The 8,488-nt window shown below is 38.0% G+C and overlaps 1 long non-coding RNA gene across 1 annotated transcript; it reads right to left on the bottom strand.

The window, feature by feature from the left end:
* Positions 1–4,917: 4,917 nt before the first annotated feature.
* On the bottom strand, positions 4,918–8,076 carry LOC107817069 (uncharacterized). The gene is made up of 2 exons (XR_001655111.2): positions 6,882–8,076; positions 4,918–5,155 (listed from the first exon to the last, which is right to left on the bottom strand). It is a non-coding gene; the product is annotated as an uncharacterized LOC107817069 (long non-coding RNA).
* Positions 8,077–8,488: the final 412 nt, after the last annotated feature.

Genomic DNA, 8,488 nt, shown 5'->3' with positions numbered 1-8,488 from the left:
CAAAGCATGTTGATCGTTACCAACTCAGTGCGCTTGTTGTTCTTTCCTAACTTATGTCACTTTGATGTGCTGGCAAGATCCTGTTTTGTGCAATTGGAAAGCTGGTGGCGAATTTTGAAGTCATTTCTCACTTATTTTGACCAAACAGACTCAGGAAGAGGAAGTAAACAAGACAAATGGAACATAGTAAAGGATAAGGGAAAGAGATGATTCCTAACAAGAAAACTACAAAGTAGAAACCTATCAGATGTGGATGCCAACTCTAATAACTATGACGTGCACTTGTAGCTTATTCTGTTGAGCAAGTCTGATGTTCAACTCCTGTTATACCCATAAACCGTGAAACTGGGCTTCAATGCTCCGATTATCCAATCCGATTCACAATCCTTATTCGACTTTTAGTGCCCGTAGGGTTTTCCCCATCAAACCTCTCTCATTTTGTTCTTTCTCTCACCTTACCGTCGCCTTACGGTGCCCGCGAGGGTTTTCACCAATAAGACTCTCTCATTTTCATTATATTTCTACTTAGACTAGAGTGTTGCCCCCGATATGAATTACCTCTCCTTGCTTGACTCGACAGTTCTCGAAGACTGATCGGAAGGTCTTTCTTTGGACCGTAACGTGGGATTTTGGATAGGTTAAAAAAAAGGATATCAAAGGCTCAATACAATTCAAATGGGTTAGAATTACAACTTTCGAAATCAGGTTTCTCACAACAACCACAACTTCTGCCCCAGTTGATTGCATGGGGACTTTTGGATTCTTGTTTTGATGGGACCGAACCGTGAAGCTACCTACGTATCCTTAAAAGGAATCAGGTCGAACGTAGTTCATGTCATAGGAATTACTTTGTTTGTTGTGATTTTTCTTTTCATTTCTCTTCTTTACTTCTTTTTTCTTTTTGTTGTTGTTTTTCTCCTCTTTTTCCTTCTTTTTCTTTCTTTTTCTTCTCTTTCTCTTTTCTTGCTTTTTTTCTTTTCTCTTTCTTCTTCTTTTCCTTCTCTCTCTTTTCATTCTTTTTCTTTTCTCTTTTTCTTTTACTCATCTTTCACGCTTGCGTTTCTGATCTTTGCTACTGATTCCGAAAAAGGGGTATGAAAGAAAATAAATAAGGCTCAAAGGGGTAACAAAGGATAAAGTTTTTAGATAGCAGAACAAAATGTATTCGTTATTCCAATCTCCAAAACATGCCAAGTGCAAACTATACAATTAAACAGACCAAGGAAAACATTTGTAACATCTTTTGATTGTACTAGACTTGATAACCATATCTACATATTCGCCTTCTACATCTGTTAAATACAAAGCGCCATTGGACAACACTCTCACTCTCATTACCACGAACAACCCCCTACAAATTTGGGGCAAACTTGCTGTTATCTTCACTTGACGCAGCATGATGGCTTTCAATAGTTTATTCTTATGTTCTATCTGCCCTAGTTTCACACAATTCGGCTTGAAGTGATCTCAAAATGCCTTCACTTATTTCCCTCAAATGTCCCTAAATCTTCAACATTGTTTCGTTGCTTCGTGCATAAACTGACTTTTAAAACCAGGCTGAGAATTACGCGTGCATGTCATGTCACTAGAGTCAATCAGGAAAAGAACTATAAAAATAAAAGAGAACTAAATGAAAATGACTAGAAATTACAGAAAACAGAAAATTGCAATAAGCAGATGGTGAAAGGGTTTGACCAACAAAACAAACAAACTAAACTGGAATAAACCTAAACAATACTAGACGGGCTACTATGACTAAACAAACTAGGCAAAACAAAAGGATACAAGTGTTTGAGCCACAAGACAATGTCTAGATTACAACCCTAAAATAACCCGGACAACAGAAATGACAACAAAATAAACCACCAAAACTCCTCCCTGACTAACCAAGATAGGAGCGTCTTTCCAATTTCCAAGCTCGGCATCTTAGCCACTGAATTCCGCATCAACATTACTAGGACCTTCACAAACTTCCATCACGTTGTTCTTAACAAAATGCTTTTGGGTTCCCTTTGCTGGCTCGTTCTTAAGATCAACCTCTGATAGCACTGAAAACTTTGCAGCGCGTGGACCTTCGAGGATCTCAAAAGAATTTTCATATTCCTTTTCAAAACAAATCATACTCACCATATGCGTCTCATTACGAACAGGCGATGGACTTTGGCTAGTGTCTGCTGCATCTGGATTTTGCACGACAATGTCACCTGCATCAATAAGCTTCTGAATTGCTTTCTTCAGATTCCAACACTTCTTTATGTCATGCCCCGGGGCATCTGAGCAATATGCGCACCTTTGAGAAAAATTAAACTTCTTTGACAGAGGGTTTGGCATTTTTATATGAATCAGCTTCAACATGTCCAATTGCCTCAACTTTTGGAACAAACTGGCATATGATTCTCCAATAGGGGTGAAAGCCTTTTCTTTTTTCAGCAACCTCTCATTCTTAAATGTTTGATTGGGCCAGAAACCTGATCCAGGGGGTTTTCGGTAAGCTCGTGGGGATGGATAGGCATTTTGTGGAGCTGGGTACTAGGAAAATGATGTACGACTTTGGGAGTTCTGTGGAGAGAAGTGACATTGGGGAGGATCATCTAGTCCACAAGGATATCCACGGGGACGATGTCGAGGCTGGAAGTGTTGATCGGGAAAGCCCATCGGATCATCTTTTCTGTTTCTCTTTCTTCCACCCAAACTTACTGGGATGTTCTGAATGTCTTTCGAACAACTCATGATTTTGCCTGATTTGATTCCCTCTTCTACCATATCCCCCATTTTTAACACATCATTGAAAGGCCTTCCCAAGGCCGGGATCAAATGACTGAAGTAGGTGGGACCCTGGTCTTTTAGGAAGAGCTCAACCATTTCTTCTTCCCCAATCGGGGTATTGACTCGAGCAGCCTGCTCCCTCCATCTGAGTCCAAATTCTCTAAAGCATTCCTCCGACTTCTTTTCCATTCTAGATAGGGAGGAGCAGTTTGGGGTAACGCCTGATCTGTACTGAAAGTATCGAACAAAATCTTGAGCCATGTCACCCAATGTAGGTTACTTACCAACATCTTGATGAATATACCAGTTCAAAGCTGCCCCAGTCAGGCTCTTACTAAAATATGTCATCAATAGGTCATCTTTCTCCCCAACGATTCTTATTTCACTACAATAGACCCTCAGGTGGGCTACCGGATCTCCACACCCATCATACAAGTTAAATTTTGGTACTTTGAACCCCGCAGGCAGGCGAACGTTAGGGGACACAGACAGCTCTTTGTAAGTCATGCTACCTTGGTCTTCCCTTCCTTGTTTGTTTTTCAAGGATTGTTCTATGCCTTTCAGCCTCCTGGGTATTCCATCTTTACTTTCTCTTCCTGTGAACCTTTCATTTTCAACATGCAACTTATCCTGAGGGCTCTGTTTGTATGAGTTGGGAACTTTGTGGGCAACCTCTGAGGGGTAATATTGGGCATCGTGAGCTTTGGGTGGGTGTTCATTGTTGGGGATGGTGGAAAAGACAGGAGGGCAATTTTTGGGAAAGGTAATTGGAAGATGATTGACGGAGCTACTAGGGTGGTTGGGAAAGCCATGGTAAGCCGGTGAATCTGGAGAGTATGGGGGATCATCTGGCACTGTGACCGGTGTTTGGGTAAGGGTAGTATTTAGGAAGCTAGGTGGTGGCGGGGGTGGTGCCTTCCTGGTCATCCAGGCCTGATACATGTCCACCATGTGTTGTCTTAACATCCTCACCTCTTCAACCAACTCATTGTCCTGTTCAACTAATTTCTTTTGAGCACCTGTATCAACCAACTCAGTTCTGTTGTTGTCTGCCATTGCCTTTTGACTTATGTTGTAGGGAAGAGTTACCACTTTAAAACCACAAACCAACCACCCCTATACTATAAATATAACAAAATGAAGCCATCACGTTAGCGTTAGGACATTTAACATAAGATAATCTCACTTTATGTGCAATGCACCTAGCCACAGTTATCGGTTCTGAAATGACTTCGAGGGTACAAAAGGTCAGTTGGCATCATCCCAATTTGTTCATTTCAATCCTCTCTATTCTTTGCTTTTCTAGAACTTGCTTGATCATTTTCCTTCCTCTTTTTCTAATTTCACTCTTTTCTTTCCTCTCATTTCTCACATCCCACAATTCCATCTCTTTTTCTCTCTCTCGTTTTCCTTTTTTCCTTTTTTCTTTTCATTTAACAGTAAAAAAAATGATTCGATCGAACTCTATGTAGGTTGCCTATGTATCATGACGCCACATGAATCAGATCTTTGCGTAGTTCGGGAAGATCGGGAATAAAGTAAACAAACTAACATTTTCATTTTCTTTTCTTTTCTTTTCTTTTTTTTTCTTTCTTTTGTAAAACAGATACTCTATGAGAAATTATCAAGGAAAAACCCTAAAAGAGAAAAAATAATTTTTTGATTTTCTTTTTTTTATGAAGGAAATCTAAGGAATAAACCACAGAAAAATATTTTGAATATTTATTTGATATCCTGACGCAAGATTTCAAAGCAAGCAATGAAAAAGATAAAACAGAATGTTTTTGGATTTCAATTTTGATTGCCTAGAGGAAAAATTCTAATGATAAACAAAAGATAAAGTATGCTTTTTTTTCTATATACAATATCCTAAAGTTCTAATGAAAATAAAAAGATTTTTTTTTATTTTTCACTAATTTCCCAAACAAACACCTCAAAAGAATATCTTTTTGGATTTTGGAATTAACACCTTAACGAAAGCTTTTAAAGATGTACTAAAAGAAAAATTCTCTTTTTTTTTTTTTGAATTTTGGTCCTAATATACTAAAGAAAACACAAAAATAATTCATTTTAAGTCCTAGATATTAATTGCCTAATGGCAAAAACAACCTCAAATTTTTCCATTTGTAGAATTAGTATTCTAAAGAAAACTTATAACGGAAATATAAAATGCAACATTTCTTTTCTTTTGCTTTTTGATTTATAACACACTTTTTCAGATGCAAAATAGAAAATACAATGGTAATAAAAAACTCAACATTACTATACAAAACTAGAAAGTAAAAGACGACATAAAAAAAATCTCCTTAAGCAACTTCTGAATGTAGTGGCCCTGGGATATCTGTCATGCTCAAACTCTGGTAAATAAATCCACACCTGTACGAGAAAACTTTAAACCAACACTATGTGAGACAATAACATTCCCTACTAGACACATGCAAAACATGGTTGAGGCTATTTTTGCAAAATGACTCATTTGGCCAAAAGGTGGTTAGAAGTGCAAAATTTAGCTAAGACCCCGCAAAGCCAAGAACTTAAGATTTACTAGGAAGACCGGACCCTATGTGGGTTGCCTACGTATCCCACCCCGAGAGACGAGAATCAGGTTCGCGTAGTTTGGGCAAATTGGATACGGGCGAGAATAATAAAAACCACTAATTCATAGAAATCACATTTTTCTTGCTTTTTCTTGGAAAATGACGAAACATGCAAAATCTTTTTGGATTTTCTTTTTCTCTCTTTTTTTGATTTCTGATTTTTGAAAAATGATGAAAAAGTGCAAAATCTTTTTTGAATTTTTCATTTTTTTTTTCTTTTGTCCTTTTTTCTTAAAAAAGTAACAAAAAAACATAACTGTACCCTACTTGCATTATTTTCACACTTCTTTCTCTTTTTTTTCTTTTCTTTCTTCTTTCTTTTTTCATTGTTTTTTTTCCTTTTTTCTTTTTTTTCACTTTTTCATTTACCCTCAGTTATCATTGGTCCGCCAAATGATCCTTTTACCCTTGAATAAATGCAATATGTAGCACATAGGATGCATCAAGATGGTCTGTTATTTCGGACATACCTGTCCTAGACGGACCCAACCCTTGTATTGAGTCCTCAAAGTCAAATGCACATGATGCAAACAAATGTACCTACTAGGGATCCGGCATGAGGATGTGTTTTTTCTAGGTTTAAATCCTGGAGTTTTGGTCTAGACTTGGGGTACCCGAGCGGACAACTGGGGCCGAGGAGGGGGCGACGTACCGGGAGTACTGAAGTCTACCCGGCCTTGTCGCTTGCCCAGCCTCGTTCTATTTGGTATAATTTCTACAGAAAAAGTGAGTCATGCGAACGTATGCACCATTTTCAGAAGACTCAGAGGGGTGGCGTAAGAAGACAGTTATATACAACTCAAACAATATCAAAGCGGTAAACAGACAACATTTAGCACAAAAGGTTCACATAATACAACAATATAGACAATAAATAAAGCCAAGTAAAAATCATGTTAACAAGCTCGAATTCTTGAACCCTGAACCAGAGATTCTGGGTTTCTGTCCCCAGCAGAGTCGCCAGAGCTATCACACCTCCTTTTTACCCACACCCCTGTGAAGGGTGTATAATGGAGTTTTTTTCAATTTAAGTGACAATCGAAACGGGATCGTTTATTTAAAAATCAGAGTCGCCACCTGGGAAATTTATGGTGTCCCAAGTCACCGGTTCAAATCCCGAATTGAGGAAAGAATGACTCTGTATTAATGTCTGCGAACACAGAAATCCGGGTAAGGAATTCTGTTAACCCGGGAGAAGGTATTAGGCATTCCCGAGTTCCATGGTTCTAGCACGATCGCTTTGATCATACTTGGCTTACTAAATTGTCCAATTACCCAATTTTAAAACCTATGTCCACAATTAATAATGCTTTATTATTATTAAGAAAGTTTGGCCAAAGTTGCGCGAACGCATACTCTGGTTTTGTTTTTAAGATCATAACTATGTCACGCGGACGTGTACACAACAACGATGGTATATTAAGTCATACCTAAAGCATATTAACTATATATCAAAGATTGATGGTTTTCCTAAAGCTTGAGATTCTAGCAAAAGCATGGGTTACGAAATTATTGTACCTTTATACCGCCGGGCTTCATCTGTCTCTAGATCACCAAACTTAACCAAGGAACCTAGCAACGTGATGTAGTCCTTGTTAATTTGCTTTGTACACGCAATCTTTGTACGCCCCACAATCTCTACATTTCTTCTTTATTGCCTAGATTTGCATAGTGGGAGATCAAATGATTGTAACCTATTGCATCTTTATGTAGCCGATCTTCTAATTTTTTTCAAGGAAGTAAGAGCCTTCTCCTTGAACTCGGATTTTATATAAAAATTAGCAATCATGGAATAAGTGATCCAGTCCACCAATATAAAAGGCTGGCTTTCCATTAATTCAAGAAGCTTCTCCATACTACTAAAATAAGCTCCTTCACCACAACAATTGATGAAGATCCGAAATTGGACTCCAAAAATGGAACCGTTGATAGTAAATAAACAACAATAGCTGCCTGAGGACAATGAACGCATGGGCGGCAACAAATTTCACTTCAACCCAAACAAATACACGTATGAATAGACAAATTAGAAGAGCTAATTGAGATGCAATCCGGATATGCAAGCTAATCAACTTCTAATTTTGCCAAAGCAACTAAAATCTGAATGAGAGTGTTAATTATTTATGCTCGGAAACTATTACAAGCAAATCCGGCGCCGGAATTCGAACTTCCAGCAGCAAGCGAGCAAAAACAGCAGTAAAAATTGATTCGAAACTAACGAACTTGAATCTCACGAGCAGTCAATAGACCTCGGCTAATCTCCATGTTTTCGGAACCAACAGTCAGAGTGAAAAATTGGAACACTTGTGTATCTTTCAAATTTGGAGCCAAACTGAAACTAAGGAGAATTGAAATTTTTTTATTTTTTTATATGTGAACGAAAGGACAGAGTGATAACCTTAGATAGAAACAAGGTTGGTTTGTCGAATATCCTCATCCATGGCTGTCGTCGGAATGTTAGCGATGAAACGGGGTAAAGAAAACAAGGAACGAGGTCGTTTTGGCCATGGCTGGTCGCCGGCGATCAGCGATGGCAGCGAGAAATGAGGGATGTTAAAGAATAGGGACTTGCTGCTGGGGAATTTTATTCATAGGATAGGGCGTGAAGAGGATGAAATCAGGGGGTGGGGTCTTTTGGAGAAGACGAAGCGGGGGGTCCTTTTTTTGTCTACGCAACCTTTTCCCTTTTTAGCCTTTCGTTTCTTCAGCCTTCTCCCCTATTTATTATTTAGTCTTAGGCATTCTTTTATAGTGTAGATTCTAGGTTGTAGGGTTTTAGGTTAAGGGGTATGGACCTAGGAATTATGGGCTTGGAAATTGTGTGCTAGGTCCAAAATTAGGCCTAAAAATGGGTTGCTCGAGCCCAAGTTCTATCCTTTCCCTGCAAACGAAATTAAAAATATGGTCCCATTTATTAATTAATCCTACTATTCAAATAATTATTAAAATAAAACTAACCATTAAAACAAATCTATTTTTGGTATTTTCAAATATCATATTAAAATAAAAATGCGATACTATTTTTTGTATATTTGTTTTTAAGAGTAAAAATGACTACAAAACATTAATGAACCTATTTTTTTGTAATTTTTGTTTTCTTGTAATAAAATAAAGTAAAAGAGTCA

Source organism: Nicotiana tabacum, chromosome 7 (genome assembly GCF_000715075.1).
Source record: "Nicotiana tabacum cultivar K326 chromosome 7, ASM71507v2, whole genome shotgun sequence".
NCBI classification, from domain to species: domain Eukaryota; kingdom Viridiplantae; phylum Streptophyta; class Magnoliopsida; order Solanales; family Solanaceae; genus Nicotiana; species Nicotiana tabacum.
This window is presented reverse-complemented; position numbering and strand designations above follow the sequence as displayed.